The sequence below is a fragment of the Schistocerca cancellata genome, unplaced genomic scaffold (assembly GCF_023864275.1).
Source record: "Schistocerca cancellata isolate TAMUIC-IGC-003103 unplaced genomic scaffold, iqSchCanc2.1 HiC_scaffold_1093, whole genome shotgun sequence".
Taxonomy (NCBI): domain Eukaryota; kingdom Metazoa; phylum Arthropoda; class Insecta; order Orthoptera; family Acrididae; genus Schistocerca; species Schistocerca cancellata.
The window spans coordinates 3,638,068-3,663,123 of NW_026047092.1; positions in this window are offsets into that span (position 1 = coordinate 3,638,068).

The window sequence follows — 25,056 nt, forward strand, 5'->3', positions numbered from 1 at the left end:
AAAGATTTTCGAATCGGACGAAAAACTGATAGTGAATTGTAACTTTCAGGGCCACCTAATGACGATGGATCACTCAAATTGCGTCCCGATTCAATACATCGTCCTCCAGCAGACTTGTCTCCATGGGTCTATTGCTGCCTCGGGCACCTTATGGCTGTTCTGCTGTGAGTCAAAGTTTTTCGAATCTGACGAAAAACTGATAGTGAATTGTACATTCAGGGCCACGTAATGACGATGGATCACTCAAATTGCGTCCCGATTCAATACATCGTCCTCCAGCCGACTTGTCTCCATGGGTCTATTGCAGCCTCGGGCACCTTATGGCCGTTCTTCTGTGAGTCAAAGATTTTCGAATCGGACGAAAAACTGATAGTGAATTGTAACTTTCAGGGCCACCTAATGACGATGGATAACTCAAATTGCGTCACGATTGAATACATCGTCTTCCAGCCGACTTGTCTCCATGCGTCTATTGCTGCCTGGGGCACCTTATGGCCGTTCTGCTGTGAGTCAAAGATTATCTAATCGGACGAAAAACTGATAGTGAATTGTAACGTTCAGGGCCTCCTAATGACGATGGAACACTCAAATTGCGGCCCGATTCAATACATCGTCCTCCAGCAGACTTGTCTCCTTGGGTCTATTGCTGCCTCGGGCACCTTATTGCCGTTCTGCTGTGAGTCAAAGATTTTCGAATCGGACGAAAAACTGATAGTGAATTGTAACGTTCAGGGCCACCTAATGACGATGGATCACTCAAATTTCGTCCCGATTCAATACATCGTCCTCCAGCAGACTTGTCTCCATGGGTCTATTGCTGCCTCGGGCACCTTATGGCTGTTCTGCTGTGAGTCAAAGATTTTCGAATCGGACGAAAAACTGATAGTGAATTGTACATTCAGGGCCACGTAATGACGATGGATCACTCAAATTGCGTCCCGATTCAATACATCGTCCTCCACCCGACTTGTCTCCATGGGTCTATTGCTGCCTCGGGCACCTTATGGCCGTTCTGCTGTGAGTCAAAGATTTTCGAATCGGACGAAAAACTGATACTGAATTGTAACGTTCAGGGCCTCCTAATGACGATGGAACACTCAAATTGCGTCCCGATGCAATACATCGTCCTCCAGCAGACTTGTTTCCATGGGTCTATTGCTGCCTCGGGCACCTTATGGCCGTTCTGCTGTGAGTCAAAGATTTTCGAATCGGACGAAAAACTGATAGTGAATTGTAACGTTCAGGGCCACCTAATGACGATGGATCACTCAAATTGCGTCGCGATTCAATACATCCTCCTCCAGCAGACTTGTTTCCATGGGTGTATTGCTGCCTCGAGCTCCTTATGGCCGTTCTGCTGTGAGTCAAAGATTTTTGAATCGTCGAAAAACTGGTAGTGATTTGTAACGTTCAGTGCCTCCGAATGACGATGGATCACTCAAATTGCGTCCCGATTCAATACATCGTCCTCCAGCAGACTCGTCTTCATGGGTCTATTGCTGCATCGGGCACCTTATGGCCGTTCTGCTGTGAGTCAAAGATTTTCGAATCGGACGATAAACTGATAGTGAATTGTAACGTTCAGGGCCACCTAATGACGATGTATCACTCAAATTGCGTCCCGATTCAATACATCATCCTCCAGCTGACTTGTCTCCATGGGTCTATTGCTGCCTCGGGCACCTTCTGGTCGTTCAGCTGTGACTCAAAGATTTTCGAGTCGGACGAAAAACTGATAGTGAATTGTAACGTTCAGGGACACCTAATGACGATGGATCACTCAAATTGCGTCCCGATTCAATACATCGTCCTCCAGCAGACTTGTCTCCATGGGTCTATTGCTGCCTCGGGCACCTTCTGGTCGTTCAGCTGTGACTCAAAGATTTTCGAATCGGACGAAAAACTGATAGTGAATTGTAACGTTCAGGGCCACCTAATGACGATGGATCACTCAAATTGCGTCCCGATTCAATACATCGTCCTCCAGCCGACTTGTCTCCATGGCTCTATTGCTGCCTCGGGCACCTTATGGCCGTTCTGCTGTGAGTCAAAGATTTTCGAATCGGAAGAAAAACTGATAGTGAATTGTAACGTTCAGGGCCACCTAATGACGATGGATCACTCAAATTGCGTCCCGATTCAATACATCGTCCTCCAGCAGACTTGTCTCCATGGGTCTATTGCTGCCTCGGGCACCTTCTGGCCGTTCTGCTGTGACTCAAAGATTTTCGAATCGGACGAAAAACTGATAGTGAATTGTAACGTTCAGGACCACCTAATGACGATGGAACACTCAAATAGCGTCCCGATTCAATACATCGTCCTCCAGCAGACTTGTCTCCATGGGTCTATTGCTGCCTCGGGCACCTTATGGCCGTTCTGCTGAGAGTCAAAGATTTTCGAATCTGACGAAAAACTGATAGTGAATTGTAACATTCAGGGCCACCTAATGACGATGGAACACTCAAATTGCGTCCCGATTCAATACATCGTCCTCCAGCCGACTTGTCTCCATGGCCGTTATGCTGTGAGTCTAAATTATCGAATGGGACGAAAAACTGATAGTGAATTGTAACGTTCAGGGCCACCTAATGACGATGGATCACTCAAATTGCGTCCCGATTCAATACATCGTCCTCCAGCAGACTTGTCTCCATGCGTCTATTGCTGCCGCGGGCACCTTATGGCAGTTATGCTGTGAGTCAAAGATTTTCGAATCGGACGAAAATCTGATAGTTAATTGTAACATTCATAGCCACCTAATGCCGATGAACCACACAAATTGCGTCCCGATTCAATACATCGTCCTCCAGCCGACTTGACTCCATGGGTCTATTGCTGCCTCGGGCACCTTATGGCCGTTCTGCTGTGAGTCTAGATTATCGAATGGGACGAAAAACTGATAGTGAATTATAACATTCAGGGTCACCTAATGACGATGGAACACTCAAATTGCGTCCCGATTCAATACATCGTCCTCTAGCCGACTTGCCTCCATGGCCGTTATGCTGTGAGTCTAAATTATCGAATGGGACGAAAAACTGATAGTGAATTGTAACGTTCAGGGCCACCTAATGACGATGGATCACTCAAATTGCGTCCCGATTCAATACATCGTCCTCCAGACGACTTGTCTCCATGGGTCTATTGCTGCCTCGGGCACCTTATGGCAGTTCTGCTGTGAGTCAAAGATTTTCGAATCGGACGAAAAACTGATAGTGAATTGTAACATTCAGGGCCTCCTAATGACGATGGATCACTCAAATTGCGTCCCGATTCAATACATCGTCCTCCAGACGACTTGTCTCCATGGGTCTATTGCTGCCTCGGGCACCTTATGGCCGTTCTGCTGTGGGTCAAAGATTTTCGAATCGGTCGAAAAACTGATAGTGAATTGTAACGTTCAGGGCCACCTAATGACGATGGATCACTCAAATTACGTCCCGATTCAATACATCGTCCTCCAGCAGACTTGTCTCCATGGGTCTATTGCTGCCTCGGGCACCTTCTGGCCGTTCTGCTGTGAGTCAAAGATTTTCGAATCGGACGAAAAACTGATAGTGAATTGAAACGTTCAGGGCCTCCTAATGACGATGGAACACTCAAATAGCGTCCCGATTCAATACATCGTCCTCCAGCAGACTTGTCTCCATGGGTCTATTGCTGCCTCGGGCACCTTATGGCCGTTCTGCTGTGAGTCAAAGATTTTCGAATCGGACGAAAAACTGATAGTGAATTGTAACGTTCAGGGCCTCCTAATGAGGATGGATCACTCAAATTGCGTCCCGAATCAATACATCGTCCTCCAGCAGACTTGTCTCCATGGGTCTACTGTTGCCTCGGGCACCTTATGGCCGTTCTGATCTGAGTCAAAGATTTTCAAACCTGACGAAAAACTGATAGTGAATTGTAACATTCAGGGCCACCTAATGACGATGGAACACTCAAATTGCGTCCCGATTCAATACATCGTCCTCCAGCCGACATGTCTCCATGGCCGTTATGCTGTGAGTCTAAATTATCGAATGGGACGAAAAACTGATAGTGAATTGTAACGTTCAGGGCCACCTAATGACGATGGATCACTCAAATTGCGTCCCGATTCAATACATCGTCCTCCAGCAGACTTGTCTTTATAGGTCTATTTCTGCCTCGGGCACCTTATATCCGTTCTGCTGTGAGTCAAAGATTTTCGAATCGGACGAAAATCTGATAGTTAATTGTAACATTCATAGCCACCTAATGCCGATGAACCACACAAACTGCGTCCCGATTCAATACATCGTCCTCCAGCCAACTTGACTCCATGGGTCTATTGCTGCCTCGGGCACCTTATGGCCGTTCTGCTGTGAGTCTAGATTACCGAATGGGACGAAAAACTGATAGTGAATTGTAACGTTCAAGGCCACCTAATGACGATGGATCACTCAAATTGCGTCCCGATTCAATACATCGTCCTCCAGCCAACTTGTCTCCATGGGTCTATAGCTGCCTCGGACACCTTGTGGCCGTTCTGCTGTGAGTCAAAGATTTTCGTATCGGACGAAAAACTGATAGTGAATTGTAACGTTCAGGGCCTCCTAATGACGATGGAACACTCAAATTGCGTCCCGATTCAATACATCGTCCTCCAGCAGACTTGTCTCCATGGGTCTATTGCTGCCTCGGGCACCTTATGGCCGTTCTGCTGTGAGTCAAAGATTTTCGAATCGGACGAAAAACTGATAGTGAATTGTAACATTCAGGGCCTCCTAATGACGATGGATCACTCAAATTGCGTCCCGATTCAATACATCGTCCTCCAGCAGACTTGTCTCCATGGGTCTATTGCTGCCTCGGGCACCTTATGGCCGTTCTGCTGTGAGTCAAAGATTTTCGAATCTGACGAAAAACTGATAGTGAATTCTAACATTCAGGGCCACCTAATGACGATGTAACACTCAAATTGCGTCCCGATTCAATACATCGTCCTCCAGCCCACTTGTCTCCATGGCCGTTATGCTGTGAGTCTAAATTATCGAATGGGACGAAAAACTGATAGTGAATTGTAACGTTCAGGGCCACCTAATGACGATGGATCACTCAAATTGCGTCCCGATTCAATACATCGTCCTCCAGCAGACTTGTCTCCATGGGTCTATGGCTGCCTCGGGCACCTTTTGGCCGTTCTGCTGTGATTAAAAAATTTTCGAATCGGACGAAAAACTGATAGTGAATTGTAACGTTCAGGGCCACCTAATGACGATGGATCACTCAAATTGCGTCCCGATTCAATACATCCTCCTCCAGCAGACTTGTCTCCATGGGTCTATTGCTGCCTCGGGCACCATATGGCCGTTCTGCTGTGAGCCAAAGATTTTCGAATCGGACGAAAAACTGATAGTGAATTGTAACGTTCAGGACCACCTAATGACGATGGATCACTCAAATTGCGTCCCGATTCAATACTTCGTCCTCCAGCAGACTTGCCTCCATGGGTCTATTGCTGCCTCGTGCACCTTATGGCCGTTCTGCTGTGAGTCAAAGATTTTCGAATCGGACGAAAAACTGGTAGTGATTTGTAACGTTCAGGGCCTCCTAATGACGATGGATCACTCAAATTGCGTCCCGATTCAATACATCGTCCTCCAGCAGACTTGTCTTCATGGGTCTATTGCTGCCTCTGGCACCTTATGGCCGTTCTGCTGTGAGTCAAAGATTTTCGAATCGGACGAAAAACTGATAGTGAATTGTAACGTTCAGGGCCTCCTAATGACGATGGAACACTCAAATTGCGTCCCGATTCAATACTTCGTCCTCCAGCAGACTTGTCTCCATGGGTCTATTGCCTGCTGGGGCACCTTATGGCCGTTCTGCTGTGAGTCAAAGATTTTCGAATCGGACGAAAAACTAATAGTGAATTGTAACGTTCAGGGCCACCTAATGACGATGGATCACTTAAATTGCGTCCCGATTCAATACATCGTCCTCCAGCAGACTTGTCTCCATGGGTCTATTGCTGCCTCCGGCACCTTATGGCCGTTCTGCTGTGAGTCAAAGATTTTCGAATCTGACGAAAAACTGATAGTGAATTGTAACATTCAGGGCCACCTAATGACGATGGAACACTCAAATTGCGTCCCGATTGAATACATCGTCCTCCAGCCGACTTGTCTCCATGTCCGTTATGCTGTGAGTCTAAATTATCGAATGGGACGAAAAACTGATAGTGAATTGTAACGTTCAGGGCCACCTAATGACGATGGATCACTCAAATTGCGTCCCGATTCAATACATCGTCTTCCAGCCGACTTGTCTCCATGGGTCTATTGCGGCCTCGGGCACCTTATGGCCGTTCTACTGTGAGTCAAAGACTTTCGAATCGGACGAAAAACTGATAGTGAATTGTAACGTTCAGGGCCACCTACTGACGATGTATCACTCAAATTGCGTCCCGATTCAGTACATCGTCCTCCAGCCGACTTGTCTCCATGGGTCTATTGCTGCCTGGGGCACCTTATGGCCGTTCTGCTGTGTCAAAGATTTTCGAATCGGACGAAAAACTGATAGTGAATTGTAACGTTCAGGGCCTCCTAATGACGATGGAACACTCAAATTGCGTTCCGATTCAATACATCGTCCTTCAGCAGACTTGTCTCCATTGGGCTATTGCTTGCTCGGGCACCTTATGGCCGTTCTACTGTGAGTCAAAATTTTCGAATCGGACGAAAAACTGATAGTGAATTGTAACGTTCAGGGCCTCCTAATGACGATGGAACACTCAAATTGCGTCCCGATTCAATACATCGTCCTCCAGCAGACTTGTCTCCATGGTTCTATTGCTGCCTCGGGCACCTTATGGCCGTTCTGCTGTGAGTCAAAGATTTTCGAATCGGACGAAAAACTGATAGTGAATTGTAACGTTCAGGGCCACCTAATGACGATGGATCACTCAAATTGCGTCCCGATTCAATACATCGTCCTCCAGTAGACTTGTCTCCATGGGTCTATTGCTGCCTCGGGCACCTTATGGCCGTTCTGCTGTGAGTCAAAGATTTTCGAATCTGACGAAAAACTGATAGTGAATTGTAACATTCAGGGCCACGTAATGACGATGGATCACTCAAATTGCGTCCCGATCCAATACATCGTCCTCCAGCCGACTTGTCTCCATGGGTCTATTGCTGCTTCGGGCACCTTATGGCCGTTCTGCTGTGAGTCAATGATTTTCGAACGGACGAAAAACTGATAGTGAATTGTAAGGTTCAGGGCCTCCTAATGACGATGGATCACTCAAATTGCGTACCGATTCAATACATCGTCCTCCAGCAGACTTGTCTTCATGGGTCTATTGCTGCCTCTGGCACCTTATGGCCGTTCTGCTGTGAGTCAAAGATTTTCGAATCGGACGAAAAACTGATAGTGAATTGTAACGTTCAGGGCCTCCTAATGACGATGGAAACTCAAATTGCGTCCCGATTCAATACATCGTCCTCCAGCAGACTTGTCTCCATGGGTCTATTGACTGCTGGGGCACCTTATGGCCGTTCTGCTGTGAGTCAAAGATTTTTGAATCGGACGAAAAACTGATAGTGAATTGTAACGTTCAGGGCCACCTAATGACGATGGATCACTCAAATTGCGTCCCGATTCAATACATCGTCCTCCAGCAGACTTGTCTCCATGGGTCTATTGCTGCCTCGGGCACCTTATGGCCGTTCTGCTGTGAGTCAAAGATTTTCGAATCTGACGAAAAACTGATAGTGAATTTTAACATTCAGGGCCACCTAATGACGATGGAACACTCAAATTGCGTCCCGATTGAATACATCGTCCTCCAGCCGACTTGTCTCCATGCCCGTTATGCTGTGAGTCTAAATTATCGAATGGGACGACAAACTGATAGTGAATTGTAACGTTCAGGGCCACCTAATGACGATGGATCACTCAAATTGCGTCCCGATTCAATACATCGTCCTCCAGCAGGTTTGTCTCCATGGGTCTATAGCTGCCTCGGACACCTTATGGCCGTTCTGCTGTGAGTCAAAGATTTTCGAATCGGACGAAAAACTGATAGTGAATTGTAACTTTCAGGGCCACCTAATGACGATGGAACACTCAAATTGCGTCCCGATTCAATACATCGTCCTCCAGCAAACTTGTCTCCATGGGTCTATTGCCTGCTCGGGCACCTTATGGCCGTTCTGCTGTGAGTCAAAGATTTTCGAATCGGACGAAAAACTGATAGTGAATTGTAACGTTCAGGGCCATCTAATGACGATGGATCTCTCAAATTGCGTCCCGATTCAATACATCGTCCTCCAGCAGACTTGTCTCCATGGGTCTATTGCTGCCTCGGGCACCTTATGGCCGTTCTGCTGTGAGTCAAAGATTTTCGAATCGGACGAAAAACTGATAGTGAATTGTGACATTCAGGGCCACCTAATGACGATGGAACACTCAAATTGCGTCCCGCTTCAATACATCGTCCTCCGGCCGACTTGTCTCCATGTCCGTTACGCTGTGAGTCTAAATTATCGAATGGGACGAAATACTGATAGTGAATTGTAACGTTCAGGGCCACCTAATGACGATGGATCTCTCAAATTGCGTCCCGATTCAATACATCGTCCTCCAGCAGACTTGTCTCCATGGGTCTATAGCAGCCTCGGACACCTTATGGCCGTTCTGCTGTGAGTCAAAGATTTTCGAATCGGACGAAAAACTGATAGTGAATTGTAACGTTCTGGGCCTCCTAATGACGATGGAACACTCAAATTGCGTCCCGATTCAATACATCGTCCTCCAGCAGACTTGTCTCCATGGGTCTGTTGCCGCCTCGGGCACCTTATGGGCGTTCTGCTGTGAGTCAAAGATTTTCGAATCGGACGAAAAACTGAAAGTGAATTGTAACGTTCAGGGCCTCCTAATGACGATGGATCACTCAAATTGCGTCCCGATTCAATACATCGTCCTCCAGCAGACTTGTCTCCAAGGGTCTATTGCTGCCTCGGGCACCTTATGGCCGTTCTGCTGTGAGTCAAAGATTTTCGAATCGGACGAAAAACTGATAGCGAATTGTAACATTCAGGGCCACCTAATGACGATGGAACACTCAAATTGCGTCCCGATTCAATACATCGTCCTCCAGCCGACTTGCCTCCATGGCCGTTATGCTGTGAGTCTAAATTATCGAATGGGACGAAAAACTGATAGTGAATTGTAACATTCAGGGCCACGTAATGACGATGGATCACCCAAATTGCGTCCCGATTCAATACATCGTCCTCCAGCCGACTTGTCTCCATGGATCTATTGCTGCCTCGGGCACCTTATGGCCGTTCTGCTGTGAGTCAAAGATTTTCGAATCGGACAAAAAACTGATAGTGAATTGTAACGTTCAGGGCCTCCAAATGACGATGGAACACTCAAATTGCGTCCCGATTCAATACATCGTCCTCCAGCCGACTTGACTCCATGGGTCTATTGCTGCCTCGGGCACCTTATGGCCGTTCTGCTGTGAGTCTAGATTATCGAATGGGACGAAAAACTGATAGTGAATTGTAACGTTCAGGGCCACCTAATGACGATGGATCACTCAAATTGCGTCCCGATTCAATACATCGTCCTCCAGCCAACTTGTCTCCATGGGTCTATTGCTGCCTCGGACGGCTTATGGCCGTTCTGCTGTGAGTCAAAGATTTTCGAATCGGACGAAAAACTGATAGTGAATTGTAACGTTCAGGGCCACGTAATGACGACGGATCACTCAAATTGCGTCCCGATTCAATACATCGTCCTCCAGCAGACTTGTCACCATGGGTCTATTGCTGCCTCGGGCACCTTATGGCCGTTCTGCTGTGAGTCAAAGATTTTCGAATCGGACGAAAAACTGATAGTGAATTGTAACGTTCAGGGCCACCTAATGACGATGGATCACTCAAATTGCGTCCCGATTCAATACATCGTCCTCCAGCAGACTTGTCTCCATGGGTCTATTGCTGCCTCGGGCACCTTATGGCCGTTCTGCTGTGACTCAAAGATTTTCGAATCGGACGAAAAACTGATAGTGAATTGTAACTTTCAGGGCCTCCTAATGACGATGGAACACTCAAATTGCGTCCCGATTCAATACATCGTCCTCCAGCCGACTTGTCTGCATGTCCGTTATGCTGTGAGTGTAAATTATCGAATGGGACGAAAAACTGATAGTGAATTGTAACGTTCATGGCCACCTAATGACGATGGATCACTCAAATTGCGTCCCGATTCAATACATCGTCCTCCAGCAGACTCGTCTCCATCGGTCTATTGCTGCCTCGGGCACCTTATTGCCGTTCTGCTGTGAGTCAAAGATTTTCGAATCGGACGAAAAACTGATAGTGAATTGTAACGTTCAGGGCCATCTAATGACGATGGATCACTCAAATTGCGTCCCGATTCAATACATCGTCCTCCAGCAGACATGTCTCCATGGGTCTATTGCTGCCTCGGGCACCTTATGGCCGTTCTGCTGTGAGTCAAAGATTTTCGAATCGGACGAAAAACTGATAGTGAATTGTAACATTCAGGGCCACCTAATGACGATGGAACACTCAAATTGCGTCCCGATTCAATACATCGTCCTCCGGCCGACTTGTCTCCATGTCCGTTATGCTGTGAGTCTAAATTATCGAATGGGACGAAATACTGATAGTGGATTGTAACGTTCAGGGCCACCTAATGACGATGGATCACTCAAATTGCGTCCCGATTCAATACATCGTCCTCCAGCAGACTTGTCTCCATGGGTCTATAGCTGCCTCGGACACCTTATGGCCGTTCTGCTGTGAGTCAAAGATTTTCGAATCGGACGAAAAACTGATAGTGAATTGTAACGTTCTGGGCCTCCTAATGCCGATGGAACACTCAAATTGCGTCCCGATTCAATACATCGTCCTCCAGCAGACTTGTCTCCATGGGTCTATTGCCGCCTCGGGCACCTTATGGCCGTTCTGCTGTGAGTCAAAGATTTTCGAATCGGACGAAAAACTGAAAGTGAATTGTAACGTTCAGGGCCTCCTAATGACGATGGATCACTCAAATTGCGTCCCGATTCAATACATCGTCCTCCAGCAGACTTGTCTCCAAGGGTCTATTGCTGCCTCCGGCACCTTATGGCCGTTCTGCTGTGAGTCAAAGATTTTCGAATCGGACGAAAAACTGATAGCGAATTGTAACATTCAGGGCCACCTAATGACGATGGATCACTCAAATTGCGTCCTGATTCAATACATCGTCCTCCAGCCGACTTGTCTCCATGGATCTATTGCTGCCTCGGGCACCTTATGGCCGTTCTGCTGTGAGTCAAAGATTTTCGAATCGGACGAAAAACTGATAGTGAATTGTAACGTTCAGGGCCTCAAAATGACGATGGAACACTCAAATTGCGTCCCGATTCAATACACCGTCCTCCAGCCCACTTGACTCCATGGGTCTATTGCTGCCTCGGGCACCTTATGGCCGTTCTGCTGTGAGTCTAGATTATCGAATGGGACGAAAAACTGATAGAGAATTGTAACGTTCAGGGCCACCTAATGACGATGGATCACTCAAATTGCGTCCCGGTCCAATACATCGTCCTAAAGCCAACTTGTCTCCATGGGTCTATTGCTGCCTCGGACGGCTTATGGCCGTTCTGCTGTGAGTCAAAGATTTTCGAATCGGACGAAAAACTGATAGTGAATTGTAACGGTCAGGGCCACGTAATGACGATGGATCACTCAAATTGCGTCCCGATTCAATACATCGTCCTCCAGCAGACTTGTCTCAATGGGTCTATTGCTGCCTCGGGCACCTTATGGCCGTTCTGCTGTGAGTCAAAGATTTTCGAATCTGACGAAAAACTGATAGTGAATTGTAACATTCAGGGCCACGTAATGACGATGGATCACTCAAATTGCGTCCCGATTCAATACATCCTCCTCCAGCCGTCTTGTCTCCATGGGTCTATTGCTGCCTCGAGCACCTTATGGCCGTTCTGCTGTGAGTCCAAGATTTTCGAATCGGACGAAAAACTGGTAGTGATTTGTAACGTTCAGGGCCTCCTAATGACGATGGATCACTCAAATTGCGTCCCGATTCAATACATCGTCCTCCAGCAGACTTGGCTTCATGGGTCTATTGCTGCCTCGATCACCTTATGGCCGTTCTGCTGTGAGTCAAAGATTTTCGAATCGGACGAAAAACTGATAGTGAATTGTAACGTTCAGGGCCACCTACTAACGATGGATCACTCAAATTGCGTCCCGATTCAATACATCGTCCTCCAGCAGACTTGTCTCCATGGGTCTATTGCTGCCTCGGGCACCTTCTGGCCGTTCTGCTGTGACTCAAAGATTTTCGAATCGGACGAAAAACTGATAGTGAATTGTAACGTTCAGGGCCTCCTAATGACGATGGAACACTCAAATTGCGTCCCGATTCAATACATCGTCCTCCAGCCGACTTGTCTCCATGTCCGTTATGCTGTGAGTGTAAATTATCGAATGGGACGAAAAACTGATAGTGAATTGTAACGTTCATGGCCACCTAATGACGATGGATCACTCAAATTGCGTCCCGATTCAATACATCGTCCTCCAGCAGACTCGTCTCCATCGGTCTATTGCTGCCTCGGGCACCTTATTGCGGTTCTGCTGAGAGTCAAAGATTTTCGAATCGGACGAAAAACTGATAGTGAATTGTAACTTTCAGGGCCACATAATGACGATGGATCACTCAAATTGCGTCCCGATTCAATACATCGTCTTCCAGCCGACTTGTCTCCATGGGTCTATTGCTGCCTCGGGCACCTTATGGCCGTTCTGCTGTGAGTCAAAGATTTTCGAATCTGACGAAAAACTGATAGTGAATTGTAACATTCAGGGCCACGTAATGACGATGGATCACTCAAATTGCGTCCCGATTCAATACATCGTCCTGCAGCCGACTTGTCTCCATGGGTCTATTGCTGCCTCGGGCACCTTATGGCCATTCTGCTGTGAGTCAAAGATTTTCGAATCGGACGAAAAACTGATAGTGAATTGTAACGTTCAGGGCCTCCTAATGACGATGGAACACTCAAATTGCGTCCCGATTCAATACATCGTCCTCCAGCAGACTTGTCTCCATGGGTCTATTGCTGCCTCGGGCAACTTATGGCCGTTCTGCTGTGAGTCAAAGATTTTCGAATCGGACGAAAAACTGATAGTGAATTGTAACATTCAGGGCCTCCTAATGACGATGGAACACTCAAATTGCGTCCCGATTCAATACATCGTCTTCCAGCCTACTTGTCTCCATGGGTCTATTGCTGCCTCGGGCACCTAATGGCCGTTCTGCTGTGAGTCAAAGATTTTCGAATCGGACGAAAAACTGATAGTGAATTGTAACGTTCAGGGCCTCCTAATGACGATGGAACACTCAAATTGCGTCCCGATTCAATACATCGTCCTCCAGCAGACTTGTCTCCATGGGTCTATTGCTGCCTCGGGCACCTTATGGCCGTTCTGCTGTGAGTCTAGATTATCGAATGGGACGAAAAACTGATAGTGAATTGTAACGTTCAGGGCCACCTAATGACGATGGATCACTCAAATTGCGTCCCGATTCATTACATCGTCCTCCAGCCAACTTGTCTCCATGGGTCTATTGCTACCTCGGACGGCTTATGGCCGTTCTGCTGTGAGTCAAAGATTTTCGAATCGGACGAAAAACTGATAGTGAATTGTAACGTTCAGGGCCTCCTAATGACGATGGAACACTCAAATTGCGTCCCGATTCAATACATCGTCCTCCAGCAGACTTGTCTCCATGGGTCTATTGCTGCCTCGGGCAACTTATGTCCGTTCTGCTGTGAGTCAAAGATTTTCGAATCGGACGAAAAACTGATAGTGAATTGTAACGTTCAGGGCCTCCTAATGACGATGGATCACTCAAATTGCGTCCCGATTCAATACATCGTCCTCCAGCAGACTTGTCTCCATGGGTCTATTGCTGCCTCGGGCACCTTATGGCCGTTCTGCTGTGAGTCAAAGATTTTCGAATCTGACGAAAAACTGATAGTGAATTGTAACATTCAGGGCCACGTGATGACGATGGATCACTCAAATTGCGTCCCTATTCAATACATCGTCCTGCAGCCGACTTGTCTCCATGGGTCTATTGCTGCCTCGGGCACCTTATGGCCGTTCTGCTGTGAGTCAAAGATTTTCTTATCGGACGAAAAACTGATAGTGAATTGTAACGTTCAGGGCCTCCTAATGACGATGTAACACTCAAATTGCGTCCCGATTCGATACATCGTCCTCCAGCAGACTTGTCTCCATGGGTCTATTGCTGCCTCGGGCACCTTATGGCCGTTCTGCTGTGAGTCAAAGATTTTCGAATCGGACGAAAACCTGATAGTGAATTGTAACATTCATGGCATCCTAATGACGATGGAACACTCAAATTGCGTCCCGATTCAATACATCGTCCTCCGGCAGACTTGTCTCCATGGGTCTATTGCTGCCTCGGGCACCTTATGGCCGTTCTGTTGTGAGTCAAAGATTTTCGATTCGGACGAAAAACTGATAGTGAATTGTGACGTTCATGGCCACCTAATGACGATGGATCACTCAAATTGCGTCCCGATTCAATACATCGTCCTCCAGCAGACTTGTCTCCATGGGTCTATTGCTGCCTCGAACACCTTATGGCCGTTCTGCTGTGAGTCAATGATTTCGGAATCGGACGAAAAACTGATAGTGAATTGTAACTTTCAGGGCCACCTAATGACGATGGATCACTCAAATTGCGTCCCGATTCAATACATCGTCTTCCAGCCGACTTGTCTCCATGGATCTATTGCTGCCTCGGGCACCTTATGGCCGTTCTGCTGTGAGTCAAAGATTTTCGAATCGGACGAAAAACTGATAGTGAATTGTAACGTTCAGGGCCTCCTAATGACGATGGAACACTCAAATTGCGTCCCGATTCAATACATCGTCCTCCAGCAGACTTGTCTCCATGGGTCTATTGCTGCCTCGGGCACCTTATGTCCGTTCTGCTGTGAGTCAAAGATTTTCGAATCGGACGAAAAACTGATAGTGAATTGTAACGTTCAGGGCCTCCTAATGACGATGGATCACTCAAATTGCGTCCCGATTCAATACATCGTCCTCCAGCAGACTTGTCTCCATGGGTCTATTGCTGCCTCGGGCACCTTATGGCCGTTCTGCTGTGAGTCAAAGATTTTCGAATCTGACGAAAAACTGATAGTGAATTGTAACATTCAGGGCCACGTAATGACGATGGATCACTCAAATTGCGTCCCGATTCAATACATCGTCCTCCAGCCGACTTGTCTCCATGGGTCTATTGCTGCCTCGGGCACCTTACGGCCGTTCTGCTGTGAGTCAAAGATTTTCGAATCGGACGAAAAACTGATAGTGAATTGTAACGTTCAGGGCCTCCTAATGACGATGGAACACTCAAATAGCGTCCCGATTCAATACATCGTCCTCCAGCAGACTTGTCTCCATGGGTCTATTGCTGCCTCGGGCACCTTATGGCCGTTCTAGTGTGAGTCAAAGATTTTCGAATCGGACGAAAAACTGATAGTGAATTGTAACGTTCAGGGCCTCCTAATGACGATGGAACACTCAAATTGCGTCCCGATTCAATACATCGTCCTCCAGCAGACTTGTCTCCATGGGTCTATTGCTGCCTCGGGCACCTTACGGCCGTTCGGCTGTGAGTCAAAGATTTTCGAATCGGACGAAAAACTGATAGTGAATTGTAACATTCAGGGCCTCCTAATGACGATGGAACACTCAAATTGCGTCCCGATTCAATACATCGTCCTCCAGCAGACTCGTCTCCATGGGTCTATTGCTGCCTCGGGCACCTTATGGCCGTTCTGTTGTGAGTCAAAGATTTTCGAATCGGACGAAAAGCAGATAGTGAATTGTAACGTTCATGGCCACCTAATGACGATGGATCACTCAAATTGCGTCCCGATTCAATACATCGTCCTCCAGCAGACTTGTCTCCATGGGTCTATTGCTGCCTCGAGCACCTTATGGCCGTTCTGCTGTGAGTCAATGATTTCCGAATCGGACGAAAAACTGATAGTGAATTGTAACTTTCAGGGCCACCTAATGACGATGGGTCACTCAAATTGCGTCCCGATTCAATACATCGTCTTCCAGCCGACTTGTCTCCATGGGTCTATTGCTGCCTCGGGCACCTTATGGCCGTTCTGCTGTGAGTCAAAGATTTTCGAATCGGACGAAAAACTGATGGTGAATTATAACGTTCAGGGCCTCCTAATGACGATGGAACACTCAAATTGCGTCTCGATTCAATACATCGTCCTCCAGCAGACTTGTCTGCATGGGTCTAATGCTGCCTCGGGCACCTTATGGCCGTTCTGCTGTGAGTCAAAGACTTTCGAATCGGACGAAAAACTGATAGTGAATTGTAACGTTCAGGGCCTCCTAATGACGATGGATCACTCAAATTGCGTCCCGATTCAATACATCGTCCTCCAGCAGAATTGTCTCCATGGGTCTATTGCTGCCTCGGGCACCTTATGGCCGTTCTGCTGTGAGTCAAAGATTTTCGAATCGGACGAAAAAGTGATAGTGAATTGTAACATTCAGGGCCACGTGATGACGATGGATCACTCAAATTGCGTCCCTATTCAATACATCGTCCTCCAGCAGACTTGTCTCCATGGGTCTATTGCTGCCTCGGGCACCTTATGGCCGTTCTGCTGTGAGTCAAAGATTTTCGAATCGGACGAAAAACTGATAGTGAATTGTAACGTTCAGGGCCTCCTAATGACGATGTAACACTCAAATTGCGTCCCGATTCAATACATCGTCCTCCAGCAGACTTGTCTCCATGGGTCTATTGCTGCCTCGGGCACCTTATGGCCGTTCTGTTGTGAGTCAAAGATTTTCGAATCGGACGAAAAACTGATAGTGAATTGTGACGTTCATGGCCACCTAATGACGATGGATCACTCAAATTGCGTCCCGATTCAATACATCGTCCTCCAGCAGACTTGTCTCCATGGGTCTATTGCTGCCTCGGGCACCTTATGGCCGTTCTGCTGTGAGTCAAAGATTTTCGAATCGGACGAAAAACTGATAGTGAATTGTAACGTTCAGGGCCTCCTAATGACGATGGAACACTCAAATTGTGTCCCGATTCAATACATCGTCCTCCAGCCGACTTGTCTCCATGGGTCTATTGCTGCCTCGGGCACCTTACGGCCGTTCTGCTGTGAGTCAAAGATTTTCGAATCGGACGAAAAACTGATAGTGAATTGTAACGTTCAGGGCCTCCTAATGACGATGGAACACTCAAATAGCGTCCCGATTCAATACATCGTCCTCCAGCAGACTTGTCTCCATGGGTCTATTGCTGCCTCGGGCACCTTATGGCCGTTCTAGTGTGAGTCAAAGATTTTCGAATCGGACGAAAAACTGATAGTGAATTGTAACGTTCAGGGCCTCCTAATGACGATGGAACACTCAAATTGCGTCCCGATTCAATACATCGTCCTCCAGCAGACTTGTCTCCATGGGTCTATTGCTGCCTCGGGCACCTTACGGCCGTTCGGCTGTGAGTCAAAGATTTTCGAATCGGACGAAAAACTGATAGTGAATTGTAACATTCAGGGCCTCCTAATGACGATGGAACACTCAAATTGCGTCCCGATTCAATACATCGTCCTCCAGCAGACTCGTCTCCATGGGTCTATTGCTGCCTCGGGCACCTTATGGCCGTTCTGTTGTGAGTCAAAGATTTTCGAATCGGACGAAAAGCAGATAGTGAATTGTAACGTTCATGGCCACCTAATGACGATGGATCACTCAAATTGCGTCCCGATTCAATACATCGTCCTCCAGCAGACTTGTCTCCATGGGTCTATTGCTGCCTCGAGCACCTTATGGCCGTTCTGCTGTGAGTCAATGATTTCCGAATCGGACGAAAAACTGATAGTGAATTGTAACTTTCAGGGCCACCTAATGACGATGGGTCACTCAAATTGCGTCCCGATTCAATACATCGTCTTCCAGCCGACTTGTCTCCATGGGTCTATTGCTGCCTCGGGCACCTTATGGCCGTTCTGCTGTGAGTCAAAGATTTTCGAATCGGACGAAAAACTGATGGTGAATTATAACGTTCAGGGCCTCCTAATGACGATGGAACACTCAAATTGCGTCTCGATTCAATACATCGTCCTCCAGCAGACTTGTCTGCATGGGTCTAATGCTGCCTCGGGCACCTTATGGCCGTTCTGCTGTGAGTCAAAGACTTTCGAATCGGACGAAAAACTGATAGTGAATTGTAACGTTCAGGGCCTCCTAATGACGATGGATCACTCAAATTGCGTCCCGATTCAATACATCGTCCTCCAGCAGAATTGTCTCCATGGGTCTATTGCTGCCTCGGGCACCTTATGGCCGTTCTGCTGTGAGTCAAAGATTTTCGAATCGGACGAAAAAGTGATAGTGAATTGTAACATTCAGGGCCACGTGATGACGATGGATCACTCAAATTGCGTCCCTATTCAATACATCGTCCTCCAGCAGACTTGTCTCCATGGGTCTATTGCTGCCTCGGGCACCTTATGGCCGTTCTGCTGTGAGTCAAAGATTTTCGAATCGGACGAAAAACTGATAGTGAATTGTAACGTTCAGGGCCTCCTAATGACGATGTAACACTCAAATTGCGTCCCGATTCAATACATCGTCCTCCAGCAGACTTGTCTCCATGGGTCTATTGCTGCCTCGGGCACCTTATGGCCGTTCTGTTGTGAGTCAAAGATTTTCGAATCGGACGAAAAACTGATAGTGAATTGTGACGTTCATGGCCACCTAATGACGATGGATCACTCAAATTGCGTCCCGATTCAATACATCGTCCTCCAGCAGACTTGTCTCCATGGGTCTATTGCTGCCTCGGGCACCTTATGGCCGTTCTGCTGTGAGTCAAAGATTTTCGAATCGGACGAAAAACTGATAGTGAATTGTAACGTTCAGGGCCTCCTAATGACGATGGAACACTCAAATTGTGTCCCGATTCAATACATCGTCCTCCAGCAGACTTGTCTCCATGGGTCTATTGCTGCCTCGGGCACCTTACGGCCGTTCGGCTGTGAGTCAAAGATTTTCGAATCGGACGAAAAACTGATAGTGAATTGAAACATTCAGGGCCTACTAATGACGATGGAACACTCAAATTGCGTCCCGATTCAATACATCGTCCTCCAGCAGACTCGTCTCCATGGGTCTATTGCTGCCTCGGGCACCTTATGGCCATTCTGTTGTGAGTCAAAGATTTTCGAATCGGACGAAAAGCTGATAGTGAATTGTAACGTTCATGGCCACCTAATGACGATGGATCACTCAAATTGCGTCCCGATTCAATACATCGTCCTCCAGCAGACTTGTCTCCATGGGTCTATTGCTGCCTCGAGCACCTTATGGCCGTTCTGCTGTGAGTCAATGATTTCCGAATCGGACGAAAAACTGATAGTGAATTGTAACTTTCAGGGCCACCTAATGACGATGGATCACTCAAATTGCGTCCCGATTCAATACATCGTCTTCCAGCCGACTTGTCTCCATGGGTCTATTGCTGCCTCGGGCACCTTATGGCCGTTCTGCTGTGAGTCAAAGATTTTCGAATCGGACGAAAAACTGATGGTGAATTATAACGTTCAGGGCCTCCTAATGACGATGGAACACTCAAATTGCGTCTCGATTCAATACATCGTCCTCCAGCAGACTTGTCTGCATGGGTCTAATGCTGCCTCGGGCACCTTATGGCCGTTCTGCTGTGAGTCAAAGACTTTCGAATCGGACGAAAAACTGATAGTGAATTGTAACGTTCAGGGCCTCCTAATGACGATGGATCACTCAAATTGCGTCCCGATTCAATACATCGTCCTCCAGCAGACTTGTCTCCATGGGTCTATTGCTGCCTCGGGCACCTTATGGCCGTTCTGCTGTGAGTCAAAGATTTTCGAATCTGACGAAAAACTGATAGTGAATTGTAACATTCAGGGCCACGTGATGACGATGGATCACTCAAATTGCGTCCCTATTCAATACATCGTCCTGCAGCCGACTTGTCTCAATGGGTCTATTGCTGCCTCGGGCACCTTATGGCCGTTCTGCTGTGAGTCAAAGATTTTCGAATCGGACGAAAAACTGATAGTGAATTGTAACGTTCAGGGCCTCCTAATGACGATGTAACACTCAAATTGCGTCCCGATTCAATACATCGTCCTCCAGCAGACTTGTCTCCATGGGTCTATTGCTGCCTCGGGCACCTTATGGCCGTTCTGCTGTGAGTCAAAGATTTTCGAATCGGACGAAAAACTGATAGTGAATTGTAACATTCAGGGCCTCCTAATGACGATGGAACACTCAAATTGCGTCCCGATTCAATACATCGTCCTCCAGCAGACTTGTCTCCATGGGTCTATTGCTGCCTCGGGCACCTTATGGCCGTTCTGTTGTGAGTCAAAGATTTTCGAATCGGACGAAAAACTGATAGTGAATTGTGACGTTCATGGCCACCTAATGACGATGGATCACTCAAATTGCGTCCCGATTCAATACATCGTCCCCCAGCACACTTGTCTCCATGGGTCTATTGCTGCCTCGAGCACCTTATGGCCGTTCTGCTGTGAGTCAATGATTTCCGAATCGGACGAAAAACTGATAGTGAATTGTAACTTTCAGGGCCACCTAATGACGATAGATCACTCAAATTGCGTCCCGATTCAATACATCGTCTTCCAGCCGACTTGTCTCCATGGATCTATTGCTGCCTCGGGCACCTTATGGCCGTTCTGCTGTGAGTCAAAGATTTTCGAATCGGACGAAAAACTGATAGTGAATTGTAACGTTCAGGGCCTCCTAATGACGATGGAACACTCAAATTCCGTCCCGATTCAATACATCGTCCTCCAGCAGACTTGTCTCCATGGGTCTATTGCTGCCTCGGGCACCTTACGTCCGTTCTGCTGTGAGTCAAAGATTTTCGAATCGGACGAAAAACTGATAGTGAATTGTAACGTTCAGGGCCTCCTAATGACGATGGATCACTCAAATTGCGTCCCGATTCAGTACATCGTCCTCCAGCAGACTTGTCTCCATGGGTCTATTGCTGCCTCGGGCACCTTATGGCCGTTCTGCTGTGAGTCAAAGATTTTTGAATCTGACGAAAAACTGATAGTGAATTGTAACATTCAGGGCCACGTAATGACGATGGATCACACAAATTGCGTCCCGATTCAATACATCGTCCTCCAGCCGACTTGTCTCCATGGGTCTATTGCTGCCTCGGGCACCTTATGGCCGTTCTGTTGTGAGTCAAAGATTTTCGAATCGGACGAAAAGCTGATAGTGAATTGTAACGTTCATGGCCACCTAATGACGATGGATCACTCTAATTGCGTCCCGAATCAATACATCGTCCTCCAGCAGACTTGTCTCCATGGGTCTATTGCTGCCTCGAGCACCTTATGGCCGTTCTGCTGTGAGTCAATGATTTCCGAATCGGACGAAAAACTGATAGTGAATTGTAACTTTCAGGGCCACCTAATGACGATGGATCACTCAAATTGCGTCCCGATTCAATACATCGTCTTCCAGCCGACTTGTCTCCATGGGTCTATTGCTGCCTCGGGCACCTTATGTCCGTTCTGCTGTGAGTCAAAGATTTTCGAATCGGACGAAAAACTGATAGTGAATTGTAACGTTCAGGGCCTCCTAATGACGATGGAACACTCAAATTGCGTCTCGATTCAATACATCGTCTTCCAGCCGACTTGTCTCCATGGGTCTATTGCTGCCTCGGGCACCTTATGGCCGTTCTGCTGTGAGTCAAAGATTTTCGAATCGGACGAAAAACTGATAGTGAATTGTAACGTTCAGGGCCTCTTAATGACGATGGAACACTCAAATTGCGTCCCGATTCAATACATCGTCCTCCAGCAGACTTGTCTCCATGGGTCTATTGCTGCCTCGGGCACCTTATGGCCGTTCTGCTGTGAGTCAAAGATTTTCGAATCGGACGAAAAACTGATAGTTAATTGTAACATTCAGGGCCACCTAATGACGATGGACCACACAAATTGCGTCCCGATTCAATACATCGTCCTCCAGCCGACTTGACTCCATGGGTCTATTGCTGCCTCGGGCACCTTATGGCCGTTCTGCTGTGAGTCTAGATTATCGAATGGGACGAAAAACTGATAGTGAATTGTAACGTTCAGGGCTACCTAATGACGATGGATCACTCAAATTGCGTCCCGATTCAAAACTTCGCACTCCAGCCAACTTGTCTCCATGGGTCTATTGCTACCTCGGACGGCTTACGGCCGTTCTGCTGTGAGTCAAAGATTTTCGAATCGGACGAAAAACTGATAGTGAATTGTAACGTTCAGGGCCTCCTAATGACGATGGAACACTCAAATTGCGTCCCGATTCAATACATCGTCCTCCAGCAGACTTGTCTCCATGGGTCTATTGCTGCCTCGGGCACCTGATGTCCGTTCTGCTGTGAGTCAAAGATTTTCGAGTCGGACGAAAAACTGATAGTGAATTGTAACGTTCAGGGCCTCCTAATGACGATGGAACACTCAAATTGCGTCTCGATTCAATACATCGTCCTCCAGCAGACTTGTCTGCATGGGTCTATTGCTGCCTCGGGCACCTTATGGCCGTTCTGCTGTGAGTCAAAGACTTTCGAATCGGACGAAAAACTGATAGTGAATTGTAACGTTCAGGGCCTCCTAATGACGATGGATCACTCAAATTGCGTCCCGATTCAATACATCGTCCTCCAGCAGACTTGTCTCCATGGGTCTATTGCTGCCTCGGGCACCTTATGGCCGTTCTGCTGTGAGTCAAAGATTTTGGAATCTGACGAAAAACTGATAGTGAATTGTAACATTCAGGGCCACGTAATGACGATGGATCACTCAAATTGCGTCCCTATTCAATACATCGTCCTGCAGCCGACTTGTCTCCATGGGTCAATTGCTGCCTCGGGCACCTTATGGCCGTTCTGCTGTGAGTCAAAGATTTTCGAATCGGACGAAAAACTGATAGTGAATTGTGACGTTCATGGCCACCTAATGACGACTGATCACTCAAATTGCGTCCCGATTCAATACATCGTCCTCCAGCAGACTTGTCTCCATGGGTCTATTGCTGCCTCGAGCACCTTATGGCCGTTCTGCTGTGAGTCAATGATTTCCGAATCGGACGAAAAACTGACAGTGAATTGTAACTTTCAGGGCCACCTAATGACGATGGATCACTCAAATTGCGTCCCGATTCAATACATCGTCTTCCAGCCGACTTGTCTCCATTGGTCTATTGCTGCCTCGGGCACCTTACGGCCGTTCTGCTGTGAGTCAAAGGTTTTCGAATCGGACGAAAAACTGATAGTGAATTATAAGGTTCAGGGCTTCCTAATGACGATGGAACCCTCAAATTGCGTCCCGATTCAATACATCGTCCTCCAGCAGACTTGTCTCCATGGGTCTATTGCTGCCTCGGGCACCTTACGGCCGTTCGGCTGTGAGTCAAAGATTTTCGAATCGGACGAAAAACTGATAGTGAATTATAACGTTCAGGGCCTCCTAATGACGAAGGAACACTCAAATTGCGTCCCGATTCAATACATCGTCCTCCAGCAGACTTGTCTCCATGGGTCTATTGCTGCCTCGGGCACCTTATGGCCGTTCTGCTGTGAGTCAAAGATTTTCGAATCGGACGAAAAACTGATAGTGAATTGTAACGTTCAGAGCCACCTAATGACGATGGATCACTCAAATTGCGTCCCGATTCAATACATCCTCCTCCAGCAGACTTTTCTCCATGGGTCTATTGCTGCCTCGGGCACCTTATGGCCGATCTGCTGTGAGTCAAAGATTTTCGAATCGGACGAAATTACTGATAGTGAATTGTAACGTTCAGGGCCACCTAATAACGATGGATCACCCAAATTGCGTCCCGATTCAATACATCGTCCTCCAGCAGACTTGTCTCCATGGGTCTATTGCTGCCTCGGGCACCCAATGGCCGTTCTGCTGTGAGTCAAAGATTTTCGAATCGGACGAAAAACTGATAGTGAATTGTAACGTTCATGGCCACCTAATGACGATGGATCACTCAAATTGCGTCCCGATTCAATACATCGTCCTCCAGCAGACTTGTCTCCATGGGTCTATTGCTGCCTCGGGCACCTTATGGCCATTCTGCTGTGAGTCAAAGATTTTCGAATCTGACGAAAAACTGATAGTGAACTGTAACGTTCAGGGCCTCCTAATGACGATGGAAGACTCAATTTGCGTCCCGATTCAATACATCGTCCTCCAGCAGGCTTGTCTCCATGGGTCTATTGCTGCCTCGGGCACCTTATGGCCGTTCTGCTGTGAGTCAAAGATTTTCGAATCGGACGAAAAACTGATAGTGAATTGTAACGTTCAGGGCCACCTAATGACGATGGATCACTCAAATTGCGTCCCGATTCAATACATCGTCCTCCAGCAGACTTGTCTCCATGGGTCTATTGCTGCCTCGGGCACCCGATGGCCGTTCTGCTGTGAGTCAAAGATTTTCGAATCTGACGAAAAACTGATAGTTATTTGTAACATTCAGGGCCACCTAATGACGATGGAACACTCAAATTGCGTCCCGATTCAATACATCGTCCTCCAGCCGACTTGTCTCCATGGGTCTATTGCTGCCTCGGGCACCTTATGGCCGTTATGCTGTGAGTCTAGATTATCGAATGGGACGAAAAACTGATAGTGAATTGTAACGTTCAGGGCCACCTAATGACGATGGATCACTCAAATTGCGTCCCGATTCAATACATCGTCCTCCAGCAGACTTGTCTCCATGGGTCTATTGCTGCCTCGAGCACCTTATGGCCGTTCTGATGTGAGTCAAAGATTTCCGAATCGGACGAAAAACTGATAGTGAATTATAACTTTCAGGGCCACCTAATGACGATGGATCATTCAAATTG